At 42.0% G+C, this 18,389-nt stretch overlaps 1 protein-coding gene across 12 annotated transcripts in view; it reads left to right on the forward strand.

Moving 5' to 3' along the window:
- The window catches only part of LOC141144787 (poly(rC)-binding protein 3-like), a 1,428,155-nt gene that overhangs the window by 763,341 nt on the left and 646,425 nt on the right, over positions 1–18,389 (forward strand). For all 12 annotated transcript variants that reach the window (XM_073630801.1, XM_073630798.1, XM_073630799.1 and 9 more), the window contains one exon: positions 4,307–4,466. The gene's annotated coding sequence lies outside the window, so the exon portion shown is untranslated. The remainder of the gene's footprint in view (positions 1–4,306; positions 4,467–18,389) is intronic.

The raw sequence follows: 18,389 nt of genomic DNA on the forward strand, positions 1-18,389 counted from the left end.
AAGCAGACACCTCAAGATATTTTTTAAGAGGCTGGATGGCTTACACTGGTTTGGTGACACTGGGACTCATGTGGCTGGGATCAGGCACATTGTTGCTGACTGTACTGGCTCTGGTGATGCTGACACTGTTGTGGGGGTGATCAGGAACCCTGTTGCTGGCTGCACTAGTCTGGTGACACTGGAACTGGTGTGGCAGTGATCAGGGACACTGTGGCTGGTTGAACTGGTACAGTGAAACTGTGCTGGTATGGTGGCAATCAGAAATGTTGCTGGCTGCACTGGTCTGGTGACACTGTACTGGTGTGGTGGCGATCAGGGAAACTGTTGCTGGCTGCACCGGTGGTCTGGTGACATTGTATTGGTGTGGCAGCAATCAGGGGCATTGTTGCTGGTTGCACTTGTCTGGCAGCACTGTACTGGTGTGGGGGCAATCAGGAACCTAGGCTAGCTGCATTGGTATGATAACACTGTACTGGGGTGGCTAGCGATCAGGGAAACCGGCTGATTGCCCCGGTATGGTGGTATTCTGCTAGAGAGGCTAGTGATCGGGGACACTGTGGCTGGCTGCACTGGTGATGGTGATGCTGTACTGGGGTGGCTACTGATGAATGACACTGGCTGGCTTCCCCTGATGACGCTGTACTGATCAGTGTGATCAGTGTGATCAGTGTGAGAGAAAACAGACTGCTGGCTGCAATATTACAGCTTTTATTTACATGTGTGATCACTGTGATTTGTCCAAGCAATCACATGGTACAGAGCGAATTTTATTGGCCCTGTACCCCACTCTGTAATCTGCTATCTCTGATGAACATAGTGATCACAGAACATGCTGCTGTTTGTGCTTAGAGGGTGCACATGAGCGGTGCAAAGGGGAGGAAATCTTCCAATGCCCTCCCACCCTCAGGAGCTAGCCTTCCAGTTGTTTATCTACAACAGCTGGATGACAAGTGGTTAATGGAGTTCACTGCTAAATTCAAGGTTTGCAAATTTCAAGCAGACTTTGAAAAACCCCTGCAGATTCAACCTGACAGATTCACTCATATACATAGTTACATAGTAGGTGAGATTGAAAAAAGACACAAGTCCATCCTATGTGTGAGATTATATGTCAGTATTACACTGTATATCCCTGTATGCTGCGGTCGTTCAGGTGCTTATCTAATAGTTTTTTGAACTATCGATGACCCCCTCTGAGACCACCGGGGAATTCCACATCCTTGCTACTCTTACAGTAAAGAACCCTCTACGTAGTTTAAGGCTAAACCTCTTCTAATTTTAATGAATGGCCACGTATCTTGTTAAACTCCCTTCCACAAAAAAGTTTTATCCCTATTGTGGGGTCACTAGTATGGTATTTGTAAATTGAAATCATATCCCCTCTCAAGCGTCTCTTCTCCAGAGAGAATAAGTTCAGTGCTCGCAACCTTTCTTCATAACTCCTTCAGACCCTTTATTAGCTTTGTTGCCCTTCTTTGTACTCACTGCATTTCCAGTACATCCTTCCTGAAGACTGGTGCCCAGAACTGGACAGCATACTCCATGTGCGGCCGATCAGAGTCTTGTAGAGTGGGAGAATTATCGCTTTATCTCTGGAGTTAATCCCTTTTTTAATGCATGCCAATATTCTGTTTTCTTTGTTAGCAGCAGCTTGGCATTGCATGCCATTGCTGAGCGTAGCATCTACTAGGACCCCAGGTCCTTTTCCATCCTAGATTCCCCCAGAGGTTCTCCCCCAAGTGTATAGATTGCATTTATATTTTTGCCACCCAAATGCATTATTTTACATTTTTCTACATTAAACCTCTTTTGCCATGTAGTTGCCCACCCCATGAATTTGTTCAGATCTTCTTGCAAGGTTTCCACATCCTGCAGAGAAGTTATTGCCCTGCTTAGCTTAGTATTGTCTCTAAATACAGAGATTGAACTGTTTACCCCATTCTCCAGGTCGTTTATGAACAAATTAAATAGGATTGGTCCCAGCATAGAACCCTGTGGGACCCCACTACCCACCCCTGACTATTCCGAGTATTCCCCATTTATCACCACCCTCTGAACTTGCCCTTGTAGCTAGTTTTCAATCCATGTACTCACCCTATGGTCCATGCCAATGGACCTTATTTTGTACAGTAAACGTTTATGGGGAACTGTGTCAAATGCTTTTCCAAAATCCAGATACACCATGTCTACAGGCCTTCCTTTATCTAGATGGCAACTCACTTCCTCATAGAAGGTTAATAAATTGGTTTGACAAGAATGATTCTTTATGAATCCATGCTTATTACTGCTAATGATACCATTTTCATTAATAAAATCTTGTATATCGTCCCTTATCACCCCCTCCAGGAGCTTGCATATTATTGATGTTAGGTTAACTGGTCTGTAATTCAGAGGGATGTATTTTGGGCCCTTTTTAAATATTGGTGCTACATTGGCTTTTCTCCAATCCACTGGTACCATTCCAGTCAGTAGACTGTTAGTAAAAATTAGGAACAATGGTTTGGCAATTACTTGACTGAGTTCCCTAAGTACTCTCGGGTGAAAGCCATCCGGTCCCGGTGATTTATTAATGTTAAGTTTCCCAAATCTAATTTCAATTCTGTCCTCTGTTAGCCATGAGGGTGCTTCCTGTGATGTGTCTCTCACTCAGAACTAGTAATAACCATAAATAGTCACTGACATTGACTTAGTTAATTCTATGTTTGCAAAGTCTAACAGAGTGCTTAACATGCGTCATTTATTCATATGCTTTACAGAAAAATTTCCAGGAAAGTACATTTCATGCATTATAATAAAAGGCTTTCTATGAGCTGCCAAAATCTTTTTGTATACATGTGACATTTGTAAGATTTAGCTGCAGGTGTAATATACTTAGTGAAACATGACTTGCTCAGCTAAATTGATAGTGAAAAGAAAAATTTAATTTTATTATTTTGCTGATTGCAGGCAAAAATGCATTTGAAATGGTTACAGAAAAGGCTAATGTGAAGTACCTGCCTTTGTAAAATAAACATACAGTAGTTTGTTCCTGCTCTTGTAACTCTTGTACCTCTCGCCATGGCTGCAATGTTGTTATTTAATGATACCTTTTTTCTGTAACTTCGAATTATCGTTGTAAATCCTGCATGATGGCAGCATGCAAAATGCTAAATAGATAATACCAGGTGAAATATATCATATATTTTGATAACCACCCAGCAAAAAACGGAAAAAGTAAATAGCCGTATTATGTGTTTCAAGACTGGCCGATTATGAATTTAACAGTGACTGTGTACAAAGGTTGCATTATTTAAAGGGCTGTTTGAAAATATGATTTCTCACTTTTTTCTTTTTCAGCACTATATATAATGTCTCCCTCTCTCCCCCTCTCTCTCTCCTCTCTCTCTCTCTCCCCCCTCTCCCCTCTCTCTCCTTCTCTCTCTCCCCCCTGTCCTCCCCTCTCCCCCCTCTCTCTCTCCTATCTCTCTCTCTCCCCCCTCTCTCTCTGTTCCCCCTCTCCCCCATCTCTCTCCCTCTTTGTCTCCCCCCTCTCTCTCTGTTTCTCCCCCCTCTCTCTCTCTCTCTCTCTCTCTCTCTCTCACTCCCCCCCTCTCTCTCTCTCTCTCTCTCTCTCTCTCTCCCTCTCTTTCGCTCTCTTTCCCTCTCACTTCCCCCCTCTCTCCCTTGATCTCTCTCTCCCCCTATCTCTCTCTCTCTCTGATCATTTAGAAACAATCCCAAAATCTAGTGAATATCTCTACAGTCTGCTGCTTATTTAAATTCATTCAGTACCTCATCATTTCTCCCCCTTCCTCTGCTGAATTAGGAAAGGGGAGCCTTTACACTGGCATCCACCCCCCCACCATTTTGTTTATAATACAGTGGTAGGGAGATTGTTAACCTTAACCTGTCCCATGGTAAAACACTGAAGGCTACCATTGGCGACCTACTACTGGCTGGGTGGTTATGCTGAACCACCTTAATACTTTCTGAATCACTGATCTGGTGTAATCATGCAGATCAAATTGTTTTTGTGGATCATTGATTCAAACTATTGAGATATCTGTGTCAGGCAGCTAGCATCTTAAAGAAAGTTTAGCAATGATAAACACTAAAACCCTCCTTTTCTGTTTTGGAGCAAGTGTTACATCAGTCCTGAAATAACAAAAAATGTAACCCAGACCCACATGTAATTTTTTTTAACAATTATAATGGTAAGATGAAAACTATACAAATGAACAAATATTCCTGTACATATGTGTAAAAGGCATAATAAATGTGTTTTTCAGCAACCACACATACTAAATAGTTGTTCATTTATTAACAGGTTGGTGCCCTTCAGTGCTTCCACAAGGGAATCCTGTAATGTGGCTCATCTAACTGCATACTACAGGAACCTATGCTGTAAACGTGTTTCTGTTCACCATGCTCTACCAAGTCTGCTGCTCGTGAATCACTAAATTAGTAAGAACGCCTGCAGGATATAAGTAAGTCATTGCGTTCAATGCATGATATGCCTGATCACTATAAAAAGCTGTTACTTGCTTTTCTTATGTAATTTATAGCCTATAGTTTAATACTTTTTTAGGCTATAACTCAATGAATAGTTCACTGGCAATGATTTACTATATTTTAGTTGCTCTGCAAATTGTTGTCTTTTATTACATTTTGTTTTTAGATATTTCAAAATAATACTGCTATTATACCTGCTCAGTACAAATGTTAATGTTACACATAGTTAAAAATCAGATCGCTACCCATTAGTAAGTTTGTATGCATTTAATAATTTGTAAAAATTCACAACATTTTTATTGGGGTAAAAGATGAAAGTTTTGGTCCAGTATGGTAGAGCCCTTCCAAAGCAATAGCATGCCTTCTGCAAATCAAATCAATCAAAAACAAATTTAAAAGAATAAAGGGACTGGCTACCCTATACTTGCACTTTGTGTGGGAATAAAGTAGCAAATTTAAAATAATAATTGTATAGAATCATCTCTGAACAGTGAAATAAAAGTGTAAATGTTACAATGTGGTAGGGAAATCTCTATCCAATTCTCATCTCATTATTGATGGTAAGAAACTCTGGATATATTGTATGCAGAAAAGGGTATTTCAAATGGGTAACCTTTACTTGTATTATCCTACTTAGCCACAAGATATTTTATGTACTGCAAAGCATGTATTGGAATGCAGACATGGATTAAATAAATGCTGCAAGCGCTACTGTAGTATTCTAGATAACCCATGCTGGGAAAAACATGGTGGCTTTCTCAGTGACCTCTGTATGAGAAATATAGCTGCTTTGCAGCCTCTGGCAGTAATACTTTCTAAGTCACTGACCCAAAACAAGCATGCAAATTATAAAGTTAAAGCATAGTCAGAAATCCTGATGTGACTAGCTTGTAAAGTTATTAAGGCCATTGGATCAACATGACATGGCATTTTCAGAAGGATGTCACCAGCAGCAGCCTCCATATTCTGTCAATAAAAGATTCCTTTAGAGTCCATTACACCAGGTATGTTGGAACTGTAATGAACTGCCTTGCACAGTGTGGCCCTAGTGCCTGTGGCAGACAGATCCTGGTTTCCTAACAAACTATGCAAATGAGGTGAAACAACTGTCAATGTGAAAAAGAGAAAAATAATTCCATAGTAGTGCACTAATTAATCTACAAATCTCCTAAATTTTAACATTGTGATACAATCAACATAAAAGGCCCATACATAATGAAAAGTGTCCATATGGCATATCTAAAAAATATATGATAACATATGCAAATCAATATGATAGTACAGTCCAACTTAAAGTGATCAAAAAATAGTGTGAAACAGTAGTGAAACAAAACCTGGTTGATACACCAAAATCCTTCACCAAAGTGATGTGTGCCACTTCCACTCCTTAAGAATAAAGCTCACCAGATGCTGCTGCCATTCACTCTCATGTCTGGCAAATATCGCCTTATTAAATGTTATTGAAGAGCCGCTTAAACAGGCCAATCTCCATCCAGACTAATAAAGACACTCTCCACATGTGGGGATAGAAATTGAGACAGAGCCTCCAATAGTGTAAAAACACCTTAAGGTAATCGGTTTATTAAAAGTAATGCACTTACATCATAAAAGATTCAAATTGCCTTGTTAAAATTCCAAACATGCCAGGTGTTGCGATCTCCTCATAGCTTCCTTCACACACATGGAGTCGCCGTCTCAGCATTGCCGTGTAGCCACGCCCCTAACAGACTAGTTGACACCGCTACGTTGCAGTGGTGTGGGATGAAAAAAGTGCAGCATACAGTCCTGCTTGGTATGAGGCAATCTACTGCATTGTGATGCATTGTGGCCAATAGAACCCGATGGAAGGTTGCTTTTGACACATATGGCCCTAATGGGTAGCAAATATTTTGTGAATAGCAAGAGCTCTTGAGTTTCCCAGCGGGACCTGTTCCATTTATTTATTTTTTTGTATATTAGATAAAGTGTAGTAAAATGAAAATGTATTAAAAGTAGTGTTAATTCACATTGCACATCCTGGACAATGTCTGTTTTAGGAAAAGAGATTAATAACTAGAGAAAAGCAATGAGCTATATGGCAGAAGATCAGAGGCAACGTACAAGAAATTGAGAAAGCATCAAAAAGGAGAGATTGAGGGGGGTATGTGAAATGAGAAACAGAAGATGGTAACTTTGGAGTCTTACGTACCAGAAGTAAATTTGGGATTTTAAGTGAGATCTTAAAAAAGGGTAATACAGTAGTTGGTGGTGAGATGCTTTATATGTGAAAGAAGTTGTGGCAGATATTTCACCTATTGTCCATAGTCAGGTATGAGTTGAGTGTGTATGGGTTGTTACAACTGAACCAGAGAAATTTTGTCAGTAACACTTTGGTGATGGACAGTTCAGTTAGTTTTTGATGTCTACACCAGTCCATAACTAAAGCTAAGTCTCCTTGTCTCCTGGACAATTTAGTACTAAGCTGAATTCTAGTTTCCACTAGGAATGACCTGACCTCACCTGGGTTCAGTTCAAGGCAGGTTCAGTAAACTTTAATGAAGTTCAGGTGCCAAATCCGAACCCCACTGAAGCTAATGGGATCTGAATGTTCAAAAAACAGTAATGGTCTTTTTCTAGGCTAATAGGCATGGGATTTTCAAACAAATCAAACTGGCAGGGAGCAGTGATTTTAATAATTCTTTAGTGAAAAATGCAAAATTCCTTTTGAGTAACATGCTTGGGGCATGCCCTTAACCTGCCTGTAAAGTGGCGCATCTGTACGATGTATACAGCCCACTGCAGCAAAACTGAGATTTAGATTTAAAAAAACATACTGTTTAAATTGCTGGTAAATGATAGTTTTAGCCACTTACTTCTGTTTCATGTTAGGCTCCATGTACACGGGAAGCTGAGGCAAAGTCCTCTGAATGATTTTTTTTGACACCTTGAAACCAGCGTTTAAAATGCTCTTTAGCTGCATTTGCATACCGCGTTTAGCGGCGTTTTACCGCGTTTGCGTCTAGAAGCGTTTAGTTAAGATTACATCATAAGACCCTCCCCAAGCTCAAAAAACAGTATTATTTAACCATTTCAGCCATTTTGTGAGACCAGAGTGAGTAGCAGCAGCTGAGAGAGCAGCAGTGTACTTGTATTTAGCGTGTCACTTGCCATGTCGCCTGCCACAAGTTACGGATTGTCACTTTCCACAAGTTGCGGATTGTCCACTTGCCAGGTCACCTGCCAGAAGTTGTGGATTGTCCACTTGCCACATCACCTGCCACAAGTTGCGGATTGTCATTTGCCATGTCACCTGCCATGAGTTGTGGATTGTCCACTTGCCACGCCACCTGCCACAAGTTGCTAAAATAAAGCCACGTTAGTGAAAATCCTTAAAACAAGACTGGCGAATCAGCTTGGGATGTCAGGTCACATTTGCTAGAACGAGATAAGAAGAACCTACCGCAGGGTCAGAAGACAAGAGGAGGCAGGGTTATAGCAGAGCCGGGAGGAGAGGGACACTGGTATGTAATTGAAGGATCTATCTTATATCCACAAGGGCTCAGGGAGCAGGCAAGGCTATCTGTCACCCACCCCAAATGGGAACTCACTGCGGGCGAGGGACCGCCCCACCCTCCCGAACCCTCAATCTCAGTCCCAGCCTCCCCCACCAGAGGTGTCAAATAATTTTGCTCCATTGTAGGAACAATGTATTCCCTACTTCATTGGTCTCTATTGTCAAGTGGTCAAACCACCTTAGCTACGTAATGGCCAGGGATTCTTGCTCATTAAATGCATAGGTCCAGATAAGGTCATCGGTTTCTAAGGATGTTGCGGGTGTCGGTACTCGCTCCTTTCTTCATAAACATTGGCAGGAAGGAAGGAATGCTGTCATATATAGCAGTAGTAGAAATACGGTTACTATATATGATGTTTAGCAAAAGACCCGGAGTTCAGATGAACAGCCAGAGTTTGATCCCAACTTGTGTTCGGATCAAATCTTGAAATTATTTCTAGTTCCCATCCCTTTTGCCTTGAATCATTGGTACATTTCTCCTAATGCATTAGCAATTATATGTCAGCAGAGGATTCAATACAATATTTATTATTGATATTTTAGTGGTACTCTTAACTGCTAGGTCTTTTATAATTTTAATTTTTTCTTAAAGCACTTTAAGCTTTGCTTTAAATGGCATCTAATAAATAATAGAATCATCTAAAAATAAGCACGTATAAATATATTTGAAAGTAATCTCTATAAGCAGAAATGTTTCACACAAAGCACTAAATAATTTACACTAATGAAATGCATGAGGATTGATTCTGAGTAAAAGCACTAAATCATATTCTATTAAAGTATATTTTCTGTAGAGATACCTAACAGACTGTTCCATTTACTCTTATAGAAAAAGGTTCTTCTGTCCTTTTTCTTTTTCTGTAGCACACTCTAGTGAATATAATTTCCTTAGCCAGTAAGCTGCAAACACGATGCTAAAAGTGAAAATTATTAACTTTATATAGTTTCTCAATTTTAAGGTTACCCCATTAATGCTAATTTGAAATCTGTAACTGCACCATCAGTGTGTCTTACGATCTGAAGCTTTGCATATAAACTGCATTGTACTGAAGAACTGGTCCTTTCAAATCTGTTTCTTGTCATTTTTAAACATTTGCTACTTGCTATTTTGAAAGCTAAATTTCTATTTTAAATTGTTGTTAACATATTTTTAATCCTTGTGCACATATTTGTTTATCCTCATAATCTGTGGTGGTTATTTCAGTTTATTATTTTAATGACATTCATGGAGATAACTGAATGATTCATTAATTGATGGCCCCACTTCTTCTGGTGAGCTGGAACACAAGTTGTCAATAATAGTTTTATGCAAATGAATTTAAAAGTAAATATTTCAAAAACAAGCCAAATTGTTCCCAGTCAATATCCACACTTCACCGGTGAACCACATTAGGTTCCTCACCTACTAGAACCTTATGAACTCATATTAGTAGGGCATAATATTTTCTGAGTTCCCAGTTCTCTCTGTGTCCTGGCATTTGTGGTGTTCTTCAGACCTCCATTATCTTGCCATAATTGGCTTATCTCTCGCATGGTTATGCTGACTCCAGGTAGTGAACATTTTCCTCTGTTGATGATCAGAAGGATGATTCAGGAGAAAATAGATGCATGAAGAGCTTCCTCATATAGTGGGTTTTTAATAAAACAATAAAAGAGTACTCCAGAAAGATGATTACTCTATCTCCAGCCTATACTCCCATCTAATTACACACCAATCGGAAAAATATCATCTTGCCCTGTTCCAAAAGTGGTCCTCAATATTTAAAGATGCTGATCTACCGGAAAAGATACTACAAAGCTATCGCCAGTTACACAAACTCACTATATCTGAGACGTGGCGGGAAACCCAATTTAAAATTATACACAGAGCCTACTACCCATTTCGCACCAACATCTTGGAACCTACCCAAGCTCAATGCCCCTGGTGCTCCTTGGCCCGCCCCACTTTGATACACCACCTGTGGGACTGCTCTGTAATCTCTACATTTTGGGACACAGTACTCAAATATATTTTCAAGGTTAACAGGACACGGCTCATCAAAGATCCACTTTTATGTCTGTTTGGCTGTGTTCCACCGGTGTCCCCCTCAATTCCAATGGGGTCGTCCGCCCCTACTCAGTGGTCTCAAATATGCCTATTGGCAGCTCGTAGAACAATAATGAGCCACTGGATCAATCCATCTCCACCTTACTTACATGCCATAAAGCAAGCTCTGCTATCATTGTTCCATATTGAGAGACTGGACACCATAATTTTGCACTTCCGATCCACTAACCGCTTCTTTGCCAGATGGAGAAAGTGTATAGAACATACGTTTGATACTGAGGAGCTAGTACCCATCATCCATCCGTTCAGATTCACAGACTGGTATTTGAAACGTGATCTCACTAACACCCTGGGCAAACTCAAAATAAACAACCCACTCAATACTTCCCAATCCTTACAGACAGGAGCTCCCCATTGACAAACCACTGTATTAAGACGGATATCTTCACTCAATAATATTATAAATAAGGTTATGTTCCTAACACCTATTCCAGTCTTCTCTCTGATAATAATAAGAATGCTTCCACTCCTGAGGGTTATAGAATACACATTCTGTTATACTGCCACTGTTTTGACAACGATCTGAATCAGTCTAACTATACCTTATTCGCAGGTAACCCTTCCCCTCATCCCTACTCTATATGTTGTACGATCACTCTGTCTTGAGTTATTCGACTGCATATTTTGTATTTGTTTTTTTTTTTTTTTTTTTTTTCTTGGTTTTTGTACATTGTTCGGTATAAAGTCAATAAAAATATTAAAAAAAAAAAAACAATAAAAGGTAGAATACTTTTTTTAATTGTTATCTTACCCACTGGTATGAAGTAAGGAACCAAACATATGCATCTAGAAAAATGGCTAATACATATATAATAGAAAACATTGTGTAAGAAGTTTTTCAAACAAATCAATTCAGAAAGATTTTGAAAACAATATTGGATAATATTAGCTGGATAAAACTAATGACTGGATAATGAATTTGGAAGGCTGCATTGGGGTGGATTTACTAAAGGCAAATAGACTGTGCAACTTTGCAAGTACAGTTGCACTCTGCAAATGAAGTTGCACTCACTTTTCCCAGAGCTTAGTAAATGTGGCAAAGCTCTGCTGATTTCCATCACCCAATCACGTGCAATCAAAAATGCAGTTTTTTATCTTCCTTGCACCTCACTGGGTATTCTTTAGAAAGTGAAGCTTTACCATATTTACATTACAGGAAAATGAGCACAATTGCAATTGCTAGGTGCATAGTCTATTTGCCTTTAATAAATCAACCCAAATGTGTTTAAAAAGGATAAACGAGACAACGGGTGAATTAACATTTGTGTATACAATGGGACGTACAGTATGCACAGAAATAATAATGGAACAGTGTGTGCCAATTAATAAAGCATTAAGCCTGACTGAAATAATTAGCATGCCTCATGTACGACATTAAGTAGTTTGACTGGGTCACCAATTTCTAAAAGTGTTGCATCTTTCGCACAAATGAACAATCTTCTTACACTAGGTTTATTGATTGGGTGCCCTCTGCATAGGTATATATTCGGTTTTAGAAACTGGAGCATGTTCTCCGGGCTTTGTAATTCTCCCTATAACTTACATATACGGTGGCAAGGTGGATCTCCTGCAAATCACGTACTACACTACACATTTTACATAGCAGATGCTGATCAGCGGGAGCTGCCCAATAGATGACCGCCGTCAACAGCCAATGGTTAGGAAGACACGCAGGACAGGGGTCTGCCTGTATAAGCAAGGCAGAGATCTGTCCTGTCAGTGGGGATGTAATACATTTTCATTCCCCGCAAAGTAGGGAATAAAATCCATTACTTCCCTTAGTGAAAGCACTTCACATAGTACACCAAAACACTGGCTAGGCACACATTTAACCTTTGCTCACCCTAGGTGTTTAACCCTTTCCCAGACAGTGTCATTAGTACAGTGATAGTGCACATTTTTTGTGGGAAAAAGGGACATATTTGCATGATGGCACAATTGTCAGTTAAAATAAGGCAATTCTGTATCACAAAAATGGCCTGGTCATGAAGGGGGATAAATCTTCCAGAGGGCAAGTGGTTAAGTAGTTTGACTAGTCCACCAATTTCTAAAAGCGTTGCATCTTTCACACAAATTAAAAATCTTCCTATACTAAGTTTAATAATTGGGTGCCCTCTGCTTAGGAATATATTCAATTTTAGAAATTGGAGCATGTTCTCCAGGCTTTGTAATTCTCCCCATTTTTTGGAAATCCTGTTTTATACAAGCTCTGAATAAAAAATATGTGAAGACTGAAAGTAATATGGGTACATTTTTAGGGTAAAGATTGCATTTACTAGGACCTGTCATAAGCCGTGCCGCACGAATAACATATGTTGCTGCAAACTGAAACGGCTGCAAACAGAAATGTGATTGTTTTAATTTCAAATATCCAGACATCAACTGCAACACTGAAGGTAGTGTTCCAGTAAGGAACTTGGATTTGTATCCACATCTTTCACAAATGATATTTCTCTCCACCTGATTTTAACACTTTGGTCATTGTTTTAGTTTACTTGATCAAACATCAAATTTATTTCAGTCTGTGGATTTCCAAACAGCTGCCTGTTTCCGTTAAAGAAATCAAAATGCTTGGTAAAGCCACACTGAGTCTCATTCAAACCTGTGCAGGGGATTTTAAATAAAATGCTATTTTTATTTTGTCAGTTCTGGTTGCAGCTCTACCCCAGGCAGAAGCCCAGTTTCTGGGGTTTCCTATGGAGGGGCTAAAGCTAGTATTGAACACACCTCTCCCTCTTCTTCTGCTGACCTTTGCCTCTTGTGTCATCATCCTCTGGATGTAATAGGGCACACAGGATAACACGCACAATCCCTGAACAGTATCAATATTAAAATCATACATAAAAACTGTCATGTGCCTGTGTGGGATTGAACTTGGATCCTTCCACTTCTGTACTGTAGCTCACTCTGCCACTGGGGAATCTTCAGCACATATCGTGCTAACTGCTTCTGCTCCTGTGACTCTCTAGCTCAGTGTTTCTCAACTCCAGTCCTCAAGGCGCACCAACAGGTCATGTTTTCAGGATTTCCTTCAGATGAAAAGGCTGTGGTAATTACTAAGGCAGTGAAACTGATCAAATCACCTGTGCAAAATAGTGGAAATCCTGAAAACATGACCTGTTGGTGCGCCTTGAGGACTGGAGTTGAGAAACACTGGCTTCACCTACCTTTCCAGCAGTCAATCTGCAATCAGCTCAGTTTGTTAATTGCATGACTTCCTGTGCTCTGTGCTCGTTTGTTGCATTTGTTTTCTGGGTGTATGCTGACTTGCTAAACTGCCAAACTTCTTAATTTTTGGACTTTTGGACTGCCTGATTCCTGGACCACTCTTTTGTCTGACAATTCTGCATTCCTCTGCCAGTCTGTGTATGACTCCCATCTGTCTTCGACCAGGCCTTTGGATTCTGATTTTGTACCTTGGTGTCACAACTTCTACTGACCCAGCCTGCCTGACTACGCTTACGCCTCAAGCCTTAGCCAAAGCTCCAATTTGGACTAACCTTACATCAGGTACCTTACAAAAACTTAGATTTCGCAGACTTCCGGTTCCGGTGCCTCATGTAGCGGGAGTGAGAGACAGCGTCTCCGGCAAGGACTGCACATAAAACCGGCTTCTGTCCACCAGACACCTCTCCCGCTCCACCTACCGAGCCTTGCACGCCCCCCGCTCCTCCACTGATGGAATGATACCTGATAACGGGCGGCATTAGTCCCGTTCAAGTCGCGGAACTCGCTTCCTCCCTGCACACCTCTCTGCCTCCCAATATGGCCGCCGGCTCTCTCACAGCGTCTGCCGCTCACACAGCCCACAATGCTGCACTGTCTCTGGCCATGGAAGATGATCAATACCACCAAGATGGCCCAGGCAGTGGCAGATTTACTCTCCCCCACAATCACTGCTGCAGTGGACAGGGCAGTCACTGCAGGGATCGAACAGCTCCAGAGGGAGATAAGAGAGCAGGCAGGCGGGCTCACTGAGGTTGAGCAGCACATATCTGATTTAGAAGAGGAAGCACAGAGCTCTCAGGCAGCGGCACACCAGGCATCTCAAACCCAGCAGTACATCTTGGAAAAACTTGATGACACGGAAAAACATTCGCGTCGGAACAATCTCAGGATTATAGGCCTCCCGGAAGCTTATAATTCAAGCTCACTGACAGAACTTTGTAACACTCGCATCCCTGCGGCTCTCGGCATTACCACTCCTTGCATTGTGGAAAGAGCCCACCGAATGGGAGCCCCTTCTAATGACAGACGCTCCCCCCGCCCAACAATAGTCCGACATCTGAAGTACTTGGATAGAGTCGCCATTTTAAAATCATTCAGAAATGTCAATTTCTTTCAATTGGAGGGTCATAAGCTACTGATTTTTGCTGACTACTCGCAAGAAGTTTCCTGCAAACACAAAGTCTTCCAACCTATCTGCTCAGCCCTCCACCTCAAGGGAGTAAAATTCACTCTGGCGTACCCAGCTATACTACACCTCACTAACCAGGCAGGGGAGACAAAATCTTTCTCACACCCAGAAGACGCAGCCTCTTATCTTCAGGTGCATCTGCATATCCCGCAGGAGCTCTCTCCCATGGATACTAGCCGATACCCCAAAGGCCCCAGGGAGCAACGCAGACCTCGCAAAGACCCCCCAAAAAGAATTCTCTACTCAAATAATCCAGGAACCCCAAAACACGGATGAGGAGTTCCCTACAGGATCTATGAGCCAAAGCTCTTTCCCAACATCCTGGCCATCCAGGAGGTTTTATGGTCAACACAATTGTGTGGCTGTTCAGTTTATCCTATCGCTTTACTCTTTTGATTAATTAATGATTACTGTTTGCTTTGACTTGTTTTTTGTTTTTCTATCCAAACGACATCCTTCCGTAGAGGTGCGACTTGATACTGATCTGTATTGAACAGCATCGTTAGGTGACCTACCAATACCTAATCACCCCACGATTCGACAACTGGTGGACGCACATTGGCATAGTAGTCAAGTCCCCCTCTCTGGTAATGCTGTCCTATGGTGTTTGCTACGTGAGGAAAAAAGTGAAGTCTCAGCTTCCCATATATTGTGAGTTTTATATTGGTTATACCCTATCTGTTCCTACTCTACTGTTTCTCATTACACTTATATTTCCCCTTCACCTAGCCTGGTGCACATACCCACCCCCCTCCTCCCTCCTCCTTCCCTCTCTCTCCCATTATCTCTTACCCAGACCGTATAATTACCCGTCAGGATCACTAATAATTGTCACACTCCCTACACTAACCCAGCCCTATCTCTATTTGACCCAATGAAAATTGTTTCATGGAATGTCAAAGGACTTCGGTCCCCTAACAAACGCATGGCCATACTCCGACACCTAAAATGGCTAAAAACAGACATAGCACTCCTCCAGGAGACCCACCTCCCATCATCTGACTTCTGGCGAATGCTTAAACTATGGGTGGGGCAAACCCACGGCTCAGCCTCCACTAACGGTAAAGCAGGTGTTGTGATCCTCGTTCATAAACACCTTTCCTGTAAAGTTGTGTCCTCTGACCACGACGTGGAGGGACGCCTCCTGACCTTACACCTCTGACTCTCCTCTATAGACCTCATACTCACTAATATCTATGCTCCCAACTCCCCCACAAACTCTTTTTTCCAGGCCGTCGCCACACGTTTAGCCCCTTACCTAGAATACCGCCTCCTGCTAGGAGGCGACTTTAACACAATAATGGACAGGCAAGAAGACAAACACAGGGGCAACCCCACCTCACAATCCACGTCTCAACCCACCACATCCCTTCTAAACTCCTTTGCAACAGCCCTCCAACTTATCGATCCTTGGCGTCTATCACACCCCGAAGGCAGGGAATACTTGATCTACTCACCCCCCACCACACACTATCTAGAATAGACTATTTACTATGCAACTCCGCACTGCTCACAAAAACTTTAGAGGCTCTAATACATGACATTGCCATATCAGAACATCCATATCCATATCACTATGCAATTTCAGCCCTCCACCCATCACAAAAAATTGGAATTTCCCCCAATTCCTGGCCCATAACCCGATCTCCAAAAAACCCTGCATGAGACATGGACAGAGTACACTTCGACCAATGCCCCACACCGCTCAGACCCAAACCTGTTCTGGGATGCAGGCAAAATCATACTACGAGGCAGGATTATTGCCTTCACCACTCAATACAAGCGAAAGGTCCTCACAAGTTTTCGGGAAGCCAGTGGCTGCCTACGACATGCCCAGGCTCAACTATCCACTAACAATACCCCCTTGAACCGTGACTTTGGCGCATGGCCAAAACAAACGTCGAACAATGGGTGGAAGCGCAAAAAAGCATACTTAAAACTCACTCCGAGCTACAATACCATAAATTTGGTAACAAGTCAGGGAAATTACTAGCGAGGCTATGCAAAGGTGCACATGTTCATATACACATAACCTCATTGAAAGACACTCAAGGAATCTTATGCTCCTCTCCCACCGATATCAGCTCCATTCTTGAACAGTACTATAACACCCTATATAGCCCAGACCCCTCCGACCTGAACGCTACTCAGGAATTCCTAAAGAAAGTTCCACTCCCTCATATTGATCCGACTCAACTCCTGAATCACCGAACAGGAAATTCAAAAAACAATTTCCTGCTTTGCCAATGGGAAAGCCCCAGGCCCAGATGGGTACACACCTGAGTTTTTCAAACTTATGTCCCGCACTCTTGTTCCCACCTTGGCAAGGGTCTACCAGTCCATCCTCCAAGGCGGGCACTACCTACTGTCCGCCTACCAAGCCCACATCAAGTTGATAGCCAAAAAAGAATAAAATCCTTCAGAACCCAGCTCCTACAGGCCCATATCACTACTGAATCTAGACTCTAAAATCCTCTCCAAAATCATAGCCAACAGACTGGCCAAAATCATGCCAACCCTTATCCACCCAGCACAAGCTGACTTCACCCAAGGCCGATCTGCGTCCTCTAATATATGCAAAGTTCTCACGGTACTCGAACATGCCAGGTCCAATACCAATGACGATATAGCCATAATTTCCCTAGACACGGAGAAAGCCAATGATAATGTCAGCTTCTCCTGGCTGTCTTCAGTACTACAACATTTTGGCTTCTCGGGTCCCTTCCTCCACCTAATCGAGACAATGTACGCCGCCCCTACTGCAAACATGGTAGCTGCATGCCTCATCTCAAAAACCATAAAATTATTCAAGGGCACCAGACAGGGATGTCCCCTCTAACTTAGCCCTCGAACCTCTCTCACGCTACCTCCTCTCCCACCCCTCCCTACACGGTGTGCGTACAGGAACTCCGTTTAGCCCTTATTGCAGAAGACATACTCATATCTTTTCCTCCAAACCGGCCCCCGACATACTTTTTATCCAGTATGTTTTTAAAATATTTAGAGTTCTCTCAGGGCTGCGTATTAATTTTGCCAAAAGCGAGATCCTCCCTTTGTTTCATTTTAGAACCCCTCCCTGGGTTACCTCCTCCATCTTCTCGGTAGCAAAAACTTACATAACCTATCTAGGAATAAAGATTGGTAAGACTCCTTCTTCCTTGTATAACCTAAATTTCATCCCAGTGATTTCTAAAATAGTATCTGAACTGGAGACATGGATGGATCTCCCCATCTCGCTCTTCGAAAGATGTCACCTGTTCAAAATGGTCAGCTTTGCCAGACTCCTATATCCCCTCCAGACAATACCCTTATTACTATGCCACAAAGATATACAAACCTTACACAAAGCCCTATCACGTTTTCTCTGGCAGAGACAACGCTCCCGTATTTCATTAAACAAACTAGTCCTCCCGAGGAGCGATGGGGAGCCAACCTTCCCATTATTAGAGTATATAACTTATCTTGTCTCCTGAGAATATGCCTGGACTGGATATCAAATACCTCTAGGTACTCCAACCATGAGCTGGAATCTCAACTGGCTGCCCCATATGGCTTACCGCCTCTCCTTCACTGTAAACTATGGTCCACCCCTCCTCACCTCCGCCAAAACCTGCTGTTTAGAGACACGATGATAGCCAGACAAGGTCAAACGCAAATTGAACCTCTCCTCAAACACCTTCCAATCCACGAGAATCCACCCTTCATGTCTACCACATCTCCCTCAGGTCTCAAACTCTGGGCTCACCAACAACTGAAACACTTTGCCCAATTATTCGACTTGCATAAAGGAAACGCCAAACTGTTCTTTCAAACATTGGACC

The sequence above is a fragment of the Aquarana catesbeiana genome, linkage group LG05 (genome assembly GCF_042186555.1).
Source record: "Aquarana catesbeiana isolate 2022-GZ linkage group LG05, ASM4218655v1, whole genome shotgun sequence".
In the NCBI taxonomy this organism is placed as follows: domain Eukaryota; kingdom Metazoa; phylum Chordata; class Amphibia; order Anura; family Ranidae; genus Aquarana; species Aquarana catesbeiana.